Raw genomic sequence first — 18,791 nt, 5'->3', positions numbered from 1 at the left:
GATTACTAACCACAAAACTGTGTTTCCTTTTTTTAAGAACTTATTTTTAGTGCTTGATTTAAAAATGATAGACCAATAACCCTTTAAGGGAAAAACGTGTGCACGCACACACACATACACTTACTTGCCACACAAAGCCTGGCTGCGGGGAGAGCCTATATCACGGACGTTTACCCCGCATATGGGAATAGAGACTGGGGATGGAGTAGATATTCTGCTGCTATAGAGGTGATACCATTTCTCCTCCCCTGCTATGCTATCTATTAAGTGTTGAAGGCTGGAACGTCATTGCCTTAGTAACGCTGTCCAGGCTGCCCAGTGCTTCTGTCCTGGGAGTGCCAATGTTATCATTACTAACAGCAGATAAGGCAGCCTGCTCATTCAGCAGACCTTGGAGTTACTCATAAAGACAGACCACAGACTTGGTTTGCCGGCGAAGGACCTCGGCCAGGTTTATTGTCAATGAAGCACAGTAGCTTGCTGGATCGGTCTACAGGTATACTAAAACATCCATGCTTGTTACAATGGACTTAGCTCAGTCAGAAGCCAGACTCTCTGCTGCCCCCTCAGCTGGACAAAGGAGTAGGGCCAGGTATTTATGTCAATATCTAGTCCCTAGTACACTAGTAACAACTTTGTCAAGTTGATTTAGTTGGGGATTGGTCCTGCTTTGAGCAGGGGGTTGGACTAGATGACCTCCTGAGGTCCCTTCCAACCCTGATATTCTATGATTCTATGATTCATGTACTGGACAGTGAACTTGTAACCATCTGCTTTAACACATAGCCTGACTTTGGTTCACAGCCTCTGGTTCAGGCCTCAGATCTTGCACCAGGCCCAGTGCTCCAAGCTCACTCTCTCTCTACTAGATAAAGCCCTCACCACTGTAGTATCTGAGAACTTCACAATCATGTATTTATCCTCACAGGAACCTGTGAGGTAGAATACCCCCATTTTACGGATGGGAAACTAGGACAGGGTAGATTAGCTGACTTGCCCAGGATAATACTGGGAGTCTGTGTAAAAAAGCCAGGAATTTAAACTCAGGTTCAATTCAGTTCAAATTGAATCCAAAGTAACATATAACAAATAAGGTAAAAAGAGAAATAACCGTAACTGCTATAAATTAGAAGTAATGGATGTACAAAATGGATGAGGGAAGCTAAAGACCTCAGGGGAAAAGCCATGGCTAGCAGGGCTAATGACAATAAGGAGTTATTTATGTCTATTAGGAACAAAAGAAATCCTAATGATATATGCCTCGTTACTAAATGGAGATGATGCAATTGTTAATGATGCAGAAAAGGCAGATGTGTTAAATAGCTATTTCTGTTCTGTATTTGAAAAGAAGCAGAAAGATATGCTTGTATCACATGAGGATGACGACATACTTTTCAGTCCATTAATAACTACAGAGGATGCTAAACAACATCCAAGAGTAAATATTTTAAAATTAGCAGGCCCAGATAACTTGCACCAAGAGTCCTAAAATAACTGGCTGAGGAGATCTTTGTCCTGCTGTTGTTAATTTTTAATAAACCTTGGAATACCAGTGAAATTCCAGAAGACTGGAAGAGTGCTGTGTTGTGCCAATATTCAAAACAGGCAAGTGGGATGATGTGGTAAATTAGGCCAGTTAGCCTGACATCAATCTTGGACAAAATAATGGAAAAGCGGCTACAGGATTCACTTAATAAAGTATTAAGGGACAGGAATATAATTGATGCCATTCAGATTGATATCCAGAGGGTTTTATGGAAAACAGGTCTTGTCAAATAAATCTGATTTCATCCTTTGTTGAGATTACATATATGGTTGATAAAGATAACTGTGTCCATGTAACATACTTAGACTTTAGTAAGACAGTACTGTAATTAAAGAACTAGCACTATACAATATCAATAAAGCACACATTAAATAGATTATGCACTGGCTAACTGACAGATCTGAAAATGTAGTTATCAATGGGGAATCATAGTCAAATGGCGTGTTTCTAGTGGGGTTCCACATGGATCAATAATAGGCCTGATGCTATGCAACATTTTCATCAATGATCTGGAAGTAAATAAAAACATTGGTGATAAAATTTGTGGATATCACAAAGACTGTTGGAATGAAAAATAATGCTGAGGACAGGGCAGGCATACAGAGTAATCTGGATTGCTTAGTAAACTGGGTCCATTCAAACCCAATGTGTTTTCACATAGCCAAACACAACGTTACACATCTGGGAAAAAGGCATGCAAGCCATAGCTACGGAACAGGGGACAGTATCTTGGACCGTAATGACTCTGGAAAGGATGGAGGGGTCAGCCAGGACAAGCAACTCAACATGAATGCTCAGTGTGATACTGAGGGGAAAAGGGCTAATGAGATAACTGGATGTAGAAAACAGGTGAGTATTGAGTAAGAGCAAGGAGGGATTTTACATCTGTATAGGGCATTGGTGAGTCTGATACTGGAATACTGCGTCCCATTCCGCTGTCCATATATTAAAAAGGATGTTGAAAAATTAAAGTGCAGAAAAGAGTCATAAGAATTAGTCAAAATCTGGAGAAAATGTCTTACAGTGAGAGATTTAAATATGTCTATCTGTTTAGATTATGAAAAAGAAGTCTGAGAGGTGACATTATTATAGGATATCAGTACCTTCACAAGAAGAAAGTTCTGGGTACTACAGAACCATTTAATCAAGTGGAGAAAGGCTGAAAAAAGACAGATGCTTAGAAGCTGAAGCTTAAAGAAATTCAAAATTGGAAATAGGCATGAATTTTTGACAGAGAGGGTGATTAATCATTGGAACAAACTTCCAGGGAAAGTGGGGGATTCTCTGTCTCATGAGGGTCTTTAGATCTAGACTGGGTACCTTTCTGGAATATATGCTTCAGCTAAACATGAGTTATTGGGCTCAATACAGGGGTATCTGGGTGACATTTAATGACTGTGATATACACAAGGTCAGACTTGATGATCTAATGGTCCCTTCTAGCCTTAAACCCTATGAATTCTCGGTCCAGTGCCCTATCCATAAAACCCTTCCTTCCTCCCTTTTCCCAATGTAGGGAGTGCATAGGGCAAGAATAGTCTCAGTGATTGCCCATGGCACTACTGTCATTCATTGTTCTGGGGAAGGATTCCTGCCTCCTGATCCCCCATGTAACTACCCAAGACACAGTCTGGTTATTGGGTTGGGTGCTGGACAATGGGGAAAGTTCTCCCTTCTCAGCTGCTCCGTGTCACATATCAACAGTTCTATGGCAGGGCTTGCACTCTCTGAGCAGTTCCACTTTGTTTGTAAGTACTTAATGTTTTTCTCCTCCACTCAAACTCCCCACTGATTTGAAAGTCATTGGATTTGTGTTTCCTCAAGGAAATTCAATGAGTTTTCTGGGCTTATTTCACATAGATGTGAAATAGAACACAAGCCACATGGCAATCCGTTAATCTAGCTGCAACAGTGGAGTGTTAATGGCAGGCTCACAGAGTGGAGGACAATATCTACATGTTTATTACTCTCCGTTGGAATGTTTGTGCGAGTACTCTGTATGGAAAGGAATTTGTAAGTGAGAAAACATTGTCAAACAAAAACTTTTTAAGCAAAAATATTGACATAAAAATGATCTGTTGGATTGATATCCAGAGGCACCAAGGACCCTCTCTGCAGAAAGTCCTTTTTTAGTATAGTCATTGAAATGTTATTCTCCCCTTCAAGTTGTTCTGTTTGATCACTGTATCCATCTCTTGTAGCTTGTTCTCCATGGGTCCTTTGTAGTGACCTCCCATCCCAGGTTCCATTGATTTCATGGTGCAATTGTAAAATCCAGATCATATTGCCAGTGACTTAGTTCTTATTTTCTTCTATTCTGTACTTTTTGTTTGAGAGGAACTAGGAACATTGTTATGTAGGAATCATTTCTGACCATTTATTTGGTATCATAGAACAACATCACAAGGATTCCTGTATGAAAGATTTGTTGGCCAATTGCATCAATTTTGATAAAAGTTTGTTTTGTAAAAAACTGGAAACAATGCTTTGAAAATGTTAAAATGTCCTGATTTGACAGTTTTGGAATTAACATGCAAATAATGCTGTCATTTCTTTTTCCTAGTTAATAAACCCTTAGTTTACTATAGGATTGGCTGCCAGCATTGTCTTCGGTGTGAGATCTGAGGACAAAATGACATGGGGGAAGTGACTGGTCTCTTGGGACTGGAGGCAGCCTGAATATTTTGTGATCTTTGGTGTAAGTGACCATTTATCACCAAGTCCAGCTTGCCTGGGTGGCAAGATAGACTGGAGAACCCAAGGAGACAGTCTGTGACTCCATGGTAAGGCTGGTATAGGGCTTCAGGAGTTCACATGTGTTACTGGGTTGGTGAAATCTAATTACAGAATGTGCCACCAGTTTGGGGTCTCCACCCTGCTTTTTGACAGTCTGTCCTGAGGATGGAACTCACAGTGGTTAACCACTCCAGACAGCATCACAGAGGAATCCAATTTTGATTTCAGGCCAATTTACACCAACTAAGAATATGGCTCATGATCATATGCCTTGAAGAAACATGACCTTTTGGAAATGTATGCACTGTATTGCTGAAATAGACATTTCTTCCCTTTCTTCTTTATGGGGCACTTCCTCAAATACTCAAAAACAACTCCCCCTAACAACAGTAGGGTAAAGATTCCAAACACAAGCTTCATGATTATTTAATTTTAACTTCGTGAAACATCCGTTCCCAGCATGCCACCATAGAGGTTACCAGATTGAACTGTAATTAAAACATATTAGCGTTATATTTTCCTCATTGATTATTATCTATAATACTAAGGTAAGTAAAAATTGTTTCTTTCTAGAATTTCTCCAAAATATTCCATTAGCAAAATATGTTTCTGAAAATATGTAAATGCCTTGGGAAGCACGACCAAGAAAGGAATCAGACTTTTGTGGGGGAGAGAGGGAGAGAAAGTGGGTGGTGTAAGCAAAATAAATAATGTTGAGGTGGTTTGACGAGTTTAGGAGAAATAAGAAAGAATTGCTCTCAAACTCCATTTGTTTGATGTGAAGTAGCAATGGAGCCGAAATATTTTAACCGATGGCAGTAAATCTCCTTTGACCTCGCCCTGGCGGAGACACCAGAATAATAAATATTCTTCATTATCTGTATCTTCCAATGGGGACCCAATTTACCAGCATGGGGATGTAATATAAGCAGCAGTGAATGGTATTTTTACTGGTGAAACATCGTTTCCAGCAGCTCTGGGCCCACAAAGGCTGTGTCTTGTAAGTGGCGAACAGTGCGGTGGGGAAATGGTATTGCTCCAGAGGAAAATGGAGACACAAGTAGTAAATTATTGGCCCTAAACTCCACTTAAGTGCAGTCAATGATCAATTCAGGGAACCACAGTTAGTACAATAAATCCTGGCATAGTAGAATGTCCTTCATCCTGCAATTAACAGTGCATTTGCTCACTAATGGTGTTGCAGGCTGGAGCATCATTAACAGTACAGGATTTCTGTTTGCCTTTGAGCTCTACCAGCTCCGCAGCATCAAACTTCCTTAAGATTCATTTCCAAATTCCAGTGTCCCATCACGCCGCTATCGTGTGGGACAAAAGACCAGCCAGCATTAGTGCACTGGGGGCAATGAAAGCAGTAGCAATGAAAATCCCCTCCATGCATGCAGTCCCTGATGCTCCCATCTCTCCAACTTTTTGCAGTTTGGCTCTGGCCTCCTGTGTGCCTGCTGCCCCCCTTCCTCACATCCCTCTAATTCTGGCATTGTCTGCAAATATGGCTGTAATTTAGTTCATACCAAAGCAACCCCAATGAAGAAAGTGATAAGGGAGACATGCGGAGGACAGAGAGGTTGTTTATTCCTTATTTTATTATTTTTTTCTGGTCAAAAAGCTTTTTTTAAATCCTAAAATGGCCCTGGGCTAGACAAAAAGCAGGGAATTGGAGACAATCAGCTGCCTCAGGCCTGGGGCAAGTGCAATTCTGCAGAGTACCTGGAAGTGCTCCAACGGCCCACAGTAGCACACATGCCCCAGTAAGGGAAGCATTGATATAGATCATTAGCATGCAACCAATGCAAAGATCTGCACGTCCAGAAAAAGTTCAATTCAATGACAGAGATAAATAACGCAGGTCAAAGGGAAACTAACAGTGAGACCAGAAGGCTCCTTTAGCTATTTTCAGGGGACTACATAAATGTAGTTTGAGAAATGAAAGGGCGGCTGCTTATAACGCATTTGAATTGCACATTATCGTTTTTTAGGTTAGGCTCTGCAAAAGGCACTCTGATGGCAGAGGCTGTTGAAAGTGACATCCAAAACTTGGGAGATATTGAAAGAACCCTGCGTTAAGATACTTAGCTCAAAGCAGAGAAAAGAATAATTTATCCCCAGCACCATTACACAGCCGGGTAAGATGGTATGGCATCTACCCCAGTAGCTGAAGTTTCCTAGAATGATAGACTATGTTTCTTTCTTGTCTGTTTTCACTATAGTTTACTGTGATTAGCATATCAATCAAACAGGATTCTATTAGCTCCAAGCTTTCCTTGAATGCATTTGTATTAGCAATCCACACATTGTGGGGCCCCATTAGGAGCTGTCACTTGTGTCAAGCTAAACAAACTTTATAATTCATGCCTGTAACACCAGTCATGGTAAGCAGTTTGTTCATTTGTAACTGTATTGTTCTCTGTCTTTTGATTACAGTATCCGCAGGATGAACAAAGTGTGTTCTCACAATCAGATCAGTATTCACCTTCATTGTTTTAAGCACTTTTAAATTATTTTCCTTTCATTACCATGCTCAGACCCTATACTTGTTCTTTGACATCTGCAGTAATGTTGTGCTGTACACAGAAGAGAAAATATATTAAAAGTATGAAGGATTAGCTTGCAGTGGAAATATATTTGATAGGAGTTTTGTAGTTATTAAGTTAATTATTGAACTGAACTCACTCTTCCCCTAAGAATTTCAGCATTATCTCCATCAGAAAACACAACACACTCAATGAGTCAAATCTCCAAGTCTTCTGTTCTCTTCAGGTGGGCAAGTTAATTTTCTGTATAATTAGTTAATTGAAAAACTTTTGCTGGCAGTATCCACTTGAAGGGAAATCAGTATAACACTTTTCCCATATATCTGGAGGGAAAGGGGGAAAAGACACCCATGCAGCCAACACTGGCTTTGGAAGTTCCTTGATTTTAAGGAATTACAGCAGGAGGTATAAGTAGTTTAGGACCAGCAAAAAGCTATCATGCACAATGTATGTGCTCTTCTTTGGCTTATCTTATTTCACTCCTGGAACTTTTTCCATCTTCTTGTTCAATGTTCTGGAAGCAAATCAGGATGCCTCTTGAACTCAGCTATACATCAATGCCTGGTAACTCACTGCAGTCTATTTATTGCTAGAGATGTTGAATGAAAAAGACTTTCTATCCAAATTTGCCTGTTTTTAAGTGCCCTCCATACTGGATGGATTTTATGGCATTTCAAAGTGATAGTGAAAAATCTCTCACAAAGTTTAAAAATATCTGGATGTTTGCGAATGACACTAACAGCCACTTGCAATCCAAAATTCATGCTATTGAGAAAGGTCACATGGCTAAGTGGATTTAACACAGGGCCACTGAGTTGGGAGGTACAGCGTTGTAGTCCTCACCCCCTCCTGGCAGCCCTGCTGCTCTATAGCGGAGTAGGGCTGGTGGAGAAAGCAAATGTTCATCTGCATCATCCTGGTCAGAGCTGTCTTCACCAATATCTGATGTGGTTCATAAATCTCTGGTATTCTAACCTGTGGCATCCTCTGGACCAAGCTAGCTAGACTCTTGTCCACACTCGCAAACCAGCACGCCCATTGTGTGTCTAGTGCACTTTTAACTGTCCAAATCAAGGATGGCACAGGAATCTTCAGTTAGGATTATTTCTATCTGAAGGCAGTGAACAGCTGAAAGTTTGAGACTATCAGAAGAATAAGGAATACATCCAGGCCTCCTTGAACTTCATGTACCACAATGCCTACAAAAACATTAACACTGTTGTATTGAGACCACTACCATCACACTGACCTCACTCTTTTCTTGTTTCAGAGTAACAGCCGTGTTAGTCTGTCTTTCCAAAAAGAAAAGGAGGACTTGTGGCACCTTAGAGACTAACCAATTTATTTGAGCATGAGCTTTCGTGAGCTTCAGCTCACTTCATCGGATGCATACTGTGGAAACTGCAGAAGACATTATATACACAGAGACCATGAAACAATACCTCCTCTCACCCCTCTCTACTGCTGGTAATAGCTTATCTAAAGTGATCACTCTCCTTACAATGACAGGTTTCAGAGGAACAGCCGTGTTAGTCTGTATTCGCAAAAAGAAAAGGAGTACTTGTGGCAATTGGTTAGTCTCTAAGGTGCCACAAGTACTCCTTTTCTTTCTCCTTACAATGTGTATGATAATCAAAACACATTGTAAGGAGAGTGATCACTTTAGATAAGCTATTACCAGCAGGAGAGTGGGGTGGGGGAAGGTATTTTTTCATGCTTTGTGTGTATAAAAAGATCTTCTACACTTTCCACGGTATGCATCCGATGAAGTGAGCTGTAGCTCACGAAAGCTCATGCTCAAATAAATTGGTTAGTCTCTAAGGTGCCACAAGTTCTCCTACTCTTTTCTTGTACTCCCCTGTCTGCTTTAATCCAGCTGTTGAGTTTTATTTTAGACTTAGATTATAAGCTTCTGGGGGAAGGACCATCTTTTTGTTCTGTGTTTGTATAGCACCAAGTTCAATGGGGTCTTGATTCATGACTCGGGCCCCTACGTGCTACAGCAATAACACAAATAAAGGGACAGGTTTGCCAATAAAGAAATAGTGACAATATTATTGCACAGGAAAACATAGGGTCTGATTCTTCTCATTTACCCCAATGTAAACTAAAAGTAACTCCTTTGCTGGAGTTACTCTTAGTTAAGAGAAGACTCAGACCCCTCACACAAAGACTAGCTACGGGTAATTCATATCCTTACAAGTGGAGGAAAAAACATCAAAGCCAACCAGCATTGTCAATAAGGGACAAATAATAAAAAAACAGTAAGAGGACCAAAAAATACCACTATCACTTAACAGCAGAGCAAAAGAGCTGAATAGAGGGATCCTTTAAAAACTAGAAGTCAAACCCTACTGAGGAAAATAGAAAGGAACATAAAGTCTGGCAAATCAAGTGTAAAAGTCTAATTAGGCAGGCCATATGATTGGAGGATAGCTGTACCAGTCAGCTGGTACAGAGGCTGATTTGAGCAATCGGCTATATACCACAGTTAGTAGTTCTGTAATTTCATATTTGAGTTCCTTCAGAACTCTTGAGTGAATACCATCTGGTCCTGATGACTTATTACCATTTTTTTTTACAGGCTCCAGAGGCGATCCTGGCAGTTACAGGCTGGTAAGCCTAACTTGAGTAGCAGGACAACTGGTTGAAACTATAGTAAAGAAAAGAATTGTCAGACACACAGAAGAAAACAATATGTTGGGGAAGAGCCAACACAGCTTTTTTAAAGGAAAATTATGCCTCACCAATCTATCTGAATTCCTTGAGAGAGTCAGCAAACATGTGGACAAGGGTGATCCAGTGAATATAGTATACTTGGAGTTTCAGAAAAGTTTTAACAAGGTCCCACACAAAGGCTCTTAAGCAAAGTAAGCTTTCATGGGATAAGAGGGAAGGTCCTCTTCTGGATCAGTAACTGGTTAAAAGACTGGAAACAAAGGGTAGGAATAAATGGCCATTTTCACAATGGAGGGTGGTAAATAGTCCTCCAATGGTCCGTACTGGATTCTGATCTGTTCAACATATTCATAAATGATCTGGAAAGGGGGTGAACAGTGAGCTGATAAAGTTTGCACACGATGGAAAAGTAGTCAAGATAGTTACGTCCAAAGCTGACTGCTAAGGGTTAAAAAGGGATCTCACACTATTGGGCAACAAAGTGGCAGATGAAAGTCAATGTTGATAAATGCAAAGTAGTGCACATTGGAAGATAATAATGCCAACTATATAATACCAAATGATATGTTCTGAGGGATCACAGCCTCAAACCCGGGTCCATGACACCCAGCAGCTCACCTAGGTAACTAGGGAAGAGCTAGCTTGCAGAGGTCACTGGCCCCAAAGCTCCCGACTGGGGGAACATCTAGCCACCTGATTGGTTAAGGAGTACTATATAAACCAGGAAGTAACAAGAGGAAGTTGTCTGAGCAATTAGAGGAATACTTTGCTATTACTATGGACCCCTCCTGCTTACCTGACTGCTGACCCCTGCATGTCTGCCTGCTCCTGGTATCTGTCCTCCCATCCCAGATCCCTGTCTACTCCCAGTTCCTTCTGCCCTACTCAAAGCCTCTGCTCCTCCAACTTACGCTGGACATTGTCTCCGGCTCTGACCCCTGGCTTGGTACCTGACACTGTTTTTGGTTTTGATCCTCTGCTCTGACCACAAAGCCTGACCACCCTTGCCTTGGTCATTGCACGGGGTCTAAATTAGCTGTTACCACACAAGAAAGATCTTTTAGTCATTCTGGATAGTTCTCTGAAACCATCTGTTCAATGTGAAGCAGCAGTCAAAAGCAGCTAACCAAATGTTTGGAACCATTAGGAAAAGGTCAGATAGTGAGACAGAAAATATCAAAATGCCACCATAGAAATCTGTGGTATGCTCATACCCTGAATATCACGTGTGGATCTGGTTGTCCCATCTCAAGAGAGATATTAGAATTGGAAAAGGTGCAGAGAAGGACAACACAAATGAATAGAGGCACAGCACAGCTTCCATATGAGGAGAGATTAATAAAACTGGGACTGTTCATCTTGGAAAAGAGATGACTAAGGGGGGAGATGACAGAGGTCTATAAAACCATGAATTGCAGGGAGACAGCGAATAAGGACGTGTTATTTAACCTTTCACATAACACATCAACCAGGGGTCACCCAATGAAATTAATAGGCAGCAAGTTTAAAAGCAAACATAAGAAAGTACTTCTTTATCCAACACCCAGTCAACCTGTGGAACTCTTTGCCAGGGGATGTTGTGAAGACCGAAAGTATAACTGGGTACAAAAAAGTATTAGGTATGGTCATGGAAGACAGATACATCAAGGGCTATTAGCTAAGATGGTCAGGGATGTAATCCCATGCTCTGGGTGTCCCTAAGGCTTTGACTGCCAGAAGCTGGGACTGGATGACGGGGGATGGAGACCACAATTGTGCTCTTCATTCCCTCTGAAGCATCTGGCACTGGCCACTGTCAGAAGACAGGTTTCAGAGTGGTAGCTGTGTTAGTCTGTATCAGCAAAAACAATGAGGAGTCCTTGGTCTCTTAGTCTTTGTCTACACTACGAAATTAGGTCAATTTTATAGAAGTCGATTTTTAGGAACCGATTTTATACAGTCGATTGCGTATGTCCACAGTAAGCACATTAAGTCAGTGGAGTGCATCCTCACTACTCATGGCTAGCATCGACTTACAGAGCAGTAGCTCACAATTCCCGCAGTCTCTGCTTCCCATTGGAATTCTGGTTTATGCTCCCAATGCCTGATGGGGCAAAAACATTGTTGTGGGTGGTTTTGGGTACATGTCGTCAGGAGGGAAGGACAAGGCCACATTGCTTATTGTAGCCACACTAAAAATCAAACCATTTGAATGACAGCCTTCTGTTGCTTGGGCCATCCTCTGGAGTGGACTGGCTTTCTTAGGCATCTGGGTGAGGAGGCTATGGAACGTGGGTAGGAGGGTAGGCGGTTATACAGTGGATGTAGCAGGGGTCTGTGCTCTTGTTGGCTTTCCTGCAGCTCCAACAGATGCTTCATCATGTCCGTTTGCTCCCCCATTAGCCTCAGCATCGCGTTCTGCCTCTGCCCTTCGTGCTCACTTGATTCTTTTCTGGCCTCTGCCACTGAATGCCTCCATGCATTAAGCTGTGCCCTATCAGTACAGGAGGACTGCATGAGCTCGGAAAACATGTCATCGCAAGTGCTTATTTTTCACCTTCTAATTTGCGATAACCTCAGGGACGGAGATGACAGGGGGAGTGTAGAAAGATTCTACATTCTATGATTCTGGGGGGACTACATGATCACCTGTGCTGCTGAGTTTGCCACTCTGACCAAACAGGAAATGAAATTCAGAAGTTCCCAGGGCTTTTCCTGTGTATCTCACTAGTGCATCCAAGTTCAAAGTGCTGTCCAGAGCGGTCACAATGGAGCACTCTGGGATAGCTACCAGAGGCCAATACCGTCGATTTGTGTCCACACTACCCCAAATTCGACCCAGCAAGGTTGATTTTAGCGCTAGCCCCCTCGTTGGAGAGGAGTACAGAAGTAGATTTTAAGAGCCCTTTAGTTCGACAGAACGTGGTTGGTTGTGTGGACGCAGTCATTTTTAAATTGACCTAATGCAGCTAAATTCAACCTAACCCCACAGTGTAGACTAGGCCTTAGTCTCTAAGTTGCCACAAGGACTCCTCGTTGTTTTTGTCAGAAGACAGGATATTGGGCTAGATGGATCATTGGTCTGACCCAGTATGGCCGTTCTTATGTCTTTGTGTTGACATAATTGGACAAGGGTTTAGGTAGGACATCTTTTGGGCTGCAGGGAGGCAAAAAAGAAACCTCCTGCCATTCCCTGAGAGCCAATCAACAAGGTGCGTTATTTTCTAATTGCATCACTACCAACCAATGGGGAAGGCAGTAGGGTTTCACTGTCAATATCCTCATTTGGATGTAGTATTTCCAGCAGTTATGTTAACACATCAGCAATGTTGATTCCAATGGAAAGCACTATCATCTCAGAAATGCTGCTGATGAGAATAGGATGTTCAAGTGATGTATAAACAGCAGTTTAGCCAGACAACACCCCTGAGAAATAGACACGTATTGAATCTTGTTTGAAAGATGTGAAACTGGGGCAGAGAGAGATTGTGGCCACAATCCAACTGTACCCAAAGAGAACTGAAAGACTCCCACAGATTTGGGCCCCAGCTACCTTGTTTAGAGTCACACTGGCAGTCTTCAGCTGAGCAATGAGAAGGTAAATATTTTTATTCCTTATCACATTCCTGGAGCATAAAATCAACCTTTCCCCCCTTGTGTTCACAGCCACCTGATTGACCTTGAGGTGTAAACAACATTGCACGCTCAAACCAGGCAGCAGGAAGCCGAAATTCTGCCATCTTTCCCTGTAATTGGTGGAGTAGAGGAATTGCTGGTCAATGATTATTCTGGTGGACGAGGGAGTAGTTGTGCGTATGGAAACATCTCCACAGCTCTGCTTTCATGCTCTCTTTTCTAACGTATACAATAAGTAGTATATTATTGTGCTTTGGGTATATGTTTTCCAGAGGAGATGTGTATTCTAGAAGGGTCTACCATATATTTTATTAATGAACAGGAATACCCTGGATGGCACAGAAGACGAATATAGCATTTATGCATAGTTGTATGGTACTTTGTGCCAATGAAATTTCACATAAGAGGAGCAAGCAGCAATTTGAAATGTGCATTTGCTTATTTTAGATAATTACCTTCCATTTAGCCTTCCTCAGGCTCTTAAAAATAAAGGAGAATATTAAAAGTATTGAATAACTCTGCTCCCTATTATTATGGCCAATGGATTGTCACATTTTGTCTCTGCGCTTGGAAATCTAAATGGAGGACATGCGCTGGAAAACTTAGCCTATGATGTAACTGATATGCACTGTACCCTGAATATCTAGCATTGAACTTTAATGTAGGCAGCCCCTCGGTAGGAAACCTTACAAAGATAACACTATGACCCATTGTTATGGCAGTAGAGGTGCTGGGGTAGTCTTGGTCCATAATTAGTGAATGTTTCTACCATTGAATAGTGACAAAAGAAAGCTGCCTTTAGGATTGTGTTTTCCTCCCCATGGGTGTTCATTTACCTGGAGTCCATCTAGACAGCTTCATTCTTTTTAATGAAGACATTGTTGGCAGGACCCTACTGAAAATGAAGTTTTACATCTCACTTGAATTGTTTCCATTACATATTTTAATTTCATAAAAGAAAATAAATTAAACAATGTGTTACAACAAACCATTTGTTAAAAAGAAAAAATGCAAAGTAAACCTGCTAAATATACAGCCTCTTTGCATAACAATTCTCCCAAACGAAGTGGACTCTAATTTCATTTGAGAACTTTCATCACATACGCGTGCATATTTGCTTATGTTTGTGTCTTACATACTTAAGGTTTAGGGCCAAATTCAGCCTTTGGATGCATGCCTATGCAATTCCCATTCACGTAACAGTACCTCCTGTCATAAATATAAAGGGAAGGGTAAACCCCTTTGAAATCTCTCCTGGCCAGGGGAAAAATCCTCTCACCTGTAAAGGGTTAAGAAGCTAAAGGTAACCTCGCTGGCACCTGACCAAAATGACCAATGAGGAGACAAGATACTTTCAAAAGCTGGGAGGAGGGAGAGAAACAAAGGGTCTGTGTCGGTCTATATGCTGGTCTTTACCGGGGATAGACCAGGAATGGAGTCTTAGAACTTTTAGTAAGTAATCTAGCTAGGTATGTGTTAGATTATGATTTCTTTAAATGGCTGAGAAAAGAATTGTGCTGAATAGAATAACTATTTCTGTCTGTGTATCTTTTTTGTAACTTAAGGTTTTGCCTAGAGGGGTTCTCTATGTTTTTGAATCTAATTACCCTGTAAGATATCTACCATCCTGATTTTACAGGGGGGATTTCTTTATTTCTATTTACTTCTATTTTTTATTAAAAGTCTTCTTGTAAGAAGACTGAATGCTTTTTCATTGTTCTCAGATCCAAGGGTTTGGGTCTGTGGTCACCTATGCAAATTGGTGAGGCTTTTTATCCAACATTTCCCAGGAAAAGGGAGGTGCAAGTGTTGGGAGGATTGTTCATTGTTCTTAAGATCCAAGGGTTTGGGTCTGTAGTCACCTAGGCAAATTGGTGAGGCTTTTTACCAAACCTTGTCCAGGAAGTGCGGTGCAAGGTTTTGGGAAGTATTTTGGGGGGAAGGACGCGTCCAAACAGCTCTTCCCCAGTAACCAGTATTAGTTTGGTGATGGTAGCGGCCAGTCCAAGGACAACAGGTGGAATATTTTGTACCTTGGGGAAGTTTTGACCTAAGCTGGTAAAGATAAGCTTAGGAGGTTTTTCATGCAGGTCCCCACATCTGTACCCTAGAGTTCAGAGTGGGGGAGGAACCTTGACACATCCAAAGTCAGAATTTGCCCATTTGTAAATACAGCCACAACAATTGTTTCAATAAAAACTAGTACCATATTCAATTATTTTCAGTAAGTATGTGCCACATAATAAATTAAATTAAACTAGAGGACTTCAGGGCCTGGCACTGAACTCTCTCTCGCACTTGAATATTTAATTAAACTGCTTATTTTTCTTAAAATAATCTTTACAGAGGACCCTTTGCAATTAAAAGTATACAGCATGTGGCAGTCAAACTACACATGGCCGTGCATTTTAATACAACTAAATGCCAGGTCACAGATCTAGGAACCAAGGATATAGACCACACTTGCAAATTGGAGACTATGTTTTGGAAAGCAGTGACACAGAAAACAACTGAGAGATCAAGGTGAATCAACTGAACATGAGCTGCCAGTGCTCTGCTGTGAAAAGGAAATGTGATGCTTAGATATATCAGATAGTCCATTCGTCTGATGTAGTGTGGCAGTTCTTATGTTATTTACGTGCCTAACATGGTTTGAGAATGTTAGGCCTAGTGACTGATAAATGGGAATCTTAACCCAACTTCCATTTTAGCAAAAATGGATTTACATAAACTGAGGGGTTTTTTTTTAATCATGAACAAACTAGGTTAGAATGGTCTCCACAGCATGATCAAAATGGAGTGTGTAACAGGGATGTACCTCTTGGGCACCTCCTGCTGCTGCATGTGGTACTACAGACCTCTTCCCATTCCTGGTGCCCTTGGTAGGTTATTGGCCTAGCTTGGCAAGTCTTCAGTGGCTTGGACCTCCAACTGGGTCACAAAAGTCCAAATAAACCCCTTATTAAAGTCCAATAACTTGGTTATTTACCATCACCAGGATCCTCAGCCCCAGCTCCAAGCCCTTTACCTTCAGCCCTTTGCTAGGGCTCCAAGATAAGGCTTGCCCCATCGTGGGGTTTATGTCACTTTACCTGTGGCCAGCAGGGGAATCTGGGTCTCCCACTACTCCAGGTTCCAGCCCAGGGACTCTATAAACAGCAGCTATGCACTGCTCAACTCCAGTTCATTGTGGTTTCTTCCTGCCTGGCCCCCTTGAGATTCACCCCTTATCTCAAGGTGAAGGTTCCTAGGTCCCCTCTCTCCCTGCAAATCCAAACTCTGGTTATCCCATGACCTCATGTGGGAGGAGAGGAGAGCCCAGCCCTGCCCCAGCTGCTAAGCCCCTGCAGCTCCTTTTATCTCAGCCTGCTGGGCTCTGATTGGCTGCTTCTTTGAGGCCTCTCTAGACAGGACTGGAGGACAGACCCTCCCTGCTCCTCTCCTGGGGCAGGGTGTAGTCCGACCACAGGGCCTCCTGTAGGGAACTGTGACGGCCAGGCCCATCACAGACTGGAAATTGTTTTAAACTTTCTGGTCACCCTCTGGTGTGGAGATGAAGGCCCCAATCCTGCAATGATTTACACACATGTAACTTTAAACACTGAGAGTAATCCAATTAACTTCACTGTTAAGCACATGTCTTTCTTTCTTACTTTCTTTCTTTCTTTCTTTGCAGAATTGTGGCCTTATTAGTTAATGTATCTACAATAATGTTTTGACAACACTGTCTTGTTTGTGTGCCTGAATATAACCTATAGGCAGCAGCTACATCTATGAAAGTGATACTGTGAAGAGAAAGACTTGGGAAGAGGGTTTCAGGAGCAAGAGACTTCACTGGTGATACTCTCACCATCTCATAACAACTGCACTACAGATGTCAATAAGTATTCTTCCGACATTAACGCCTGTACAGACAGATGGTTTTATAAGTTCTGCTTATCCAAAACAGGTCAGTCCTGTTGCTCCCAAAAATATTAAATAGGAATCTGCAAGTTTATCTATCTGCTAATGTCTGTGATCACAGACACACATACAAACATGTTTGCACATAGTTCCCATAGTATATCAATCGCATTCATCTGAAAGTAGTTTGTAGACTGCCTGAGGTTAATACAGAACTATTGGGCCAAGTGAGAGCCAAGTGAGAGCATTTTTCACTGTACTTGCCTGCTACACAAATGCTAGCAGATAACCAAACCCATTAGCTTCTGAACTAATGAGACTAATGATCTGTGCAAAGATTTTAAAATGCTAAACATTAAACAAACTACAGATTTTAGGGTGTTAATATACTGTAGCATAGATGGGTTTTTGATCTAACCAACTTTGTGTGTAACTTTGTGTCTTCGCCTTAGTTATCACTTTATGAATCAGCTGCTTAGAAAGATTTGCTCTTTCTATGAATTTTAGACTTCACACTGAGAGCTCTTTAAGTGAACGTTATTGGGAAGGGCTTAGAAGTTTAAAGTGATGTAATGGAGGATGCAAGACAGTATCAATTCTACTTCCATACAGACACCTGCTAGATTTCAGGTGTTGCTAATGACCCACCAAAAATGCTGTCAAGGTTCCTTCCCCACTCTGAACTCTAGGGTACCGATGTGGGAACCTGCATGAAAACCCCCTAAGCTTATTTTTACCATCTTAGGTTAAAACTTCCGCAAGGTACAAACTATTTTACCTTTTGCCCTTGGACTTTATTACTGCCACCACCAAGCATCTAACAAATATATAACAGGGAAAGAGCCTGCATGGAAACATCTTTCTTCCCAAAATCCTCCGCAAACCCTACACCCCCTTTATTGGGGAAAGCTTGATAAAAATCCTCACCAATTTGCATAGGTGAGCACAGACCCAAACCCTTGGATCTTAAGAACAAGGAAAAAGCAATCAGGTTCTTAAAAGAAGAATTTTAATTGAAGAAAAAGTAAAAGAATCACCTCTGTAAAATCAGGATGGTAACTACCTTGCAGGGTAATCAGATTCAAAACATAGAGAATCCCTCTAGGCAAATCCTTAAGTTACAAAAAGACACAAAAACAGGAATATACATTCCATTCAGCACAGCTTATTTTATCAGCCATTTAAACAAAACAGAATCTAACACATATCTAGCTAGATTACTTACTAAGTTCTAAGACTCCATTCCTTTTCTGTTCCCAGCAAAAGCATCACACAGACAGAGAGAACCTTTGTTCCCCCCCCTCCAGCTTTGAAAGTATCTTGTCTCCTCATTGGTCATTTTGGTCAGGTGCCAGCGAGGTTATCCTAGCTTCTTAACCCTTTACAGGTGAGAGGGTTTTTCCTCTGGGCAGGAGCGATTTATAGGTGTTTACCCTTCTCTTTATATTTATGACACGCCCCCCAAATCACAGATAGGGTGAAACGCTGTCTGTGATTTTTTCCTGGAGCTCTAGGGGAAAACAGAGTTAATAAGACACTTGCACCTCTAAATATACTACCAAGTATATAAAGACTAACAATATTTTCCACATCTCAAGGACGATTTTAACCAGTTGATTCTGGGAATCTTTCATGGGAGAGTGCATCAGCCACTTTGTTAGAAGCTCCTGAGATGTGTTGGATGTCAAAATCAAAATCTTGGAGAGCTAAACTTCACCGAATAAGTTTTTTGTTATTTCCCATGGTGGTATGAAGCCACT

Source organism: Lepidochelys kempii, chromosome 6 (assembly GCF_965140265.1).
Source record: "Lepidochelys kempii isolate rLepKem1 chromosome 6, rLepKem1.hap2, whole genome shotgun sequence".
Taxonomy (NCBI): Eukaryota; Metazoa; Chordata; order Testudines; family Cheloniidae; genus Lepidochelys; species Lepidochelys kempii.
Note: the sequence above shows the minus strand (reverse complement) of the source record.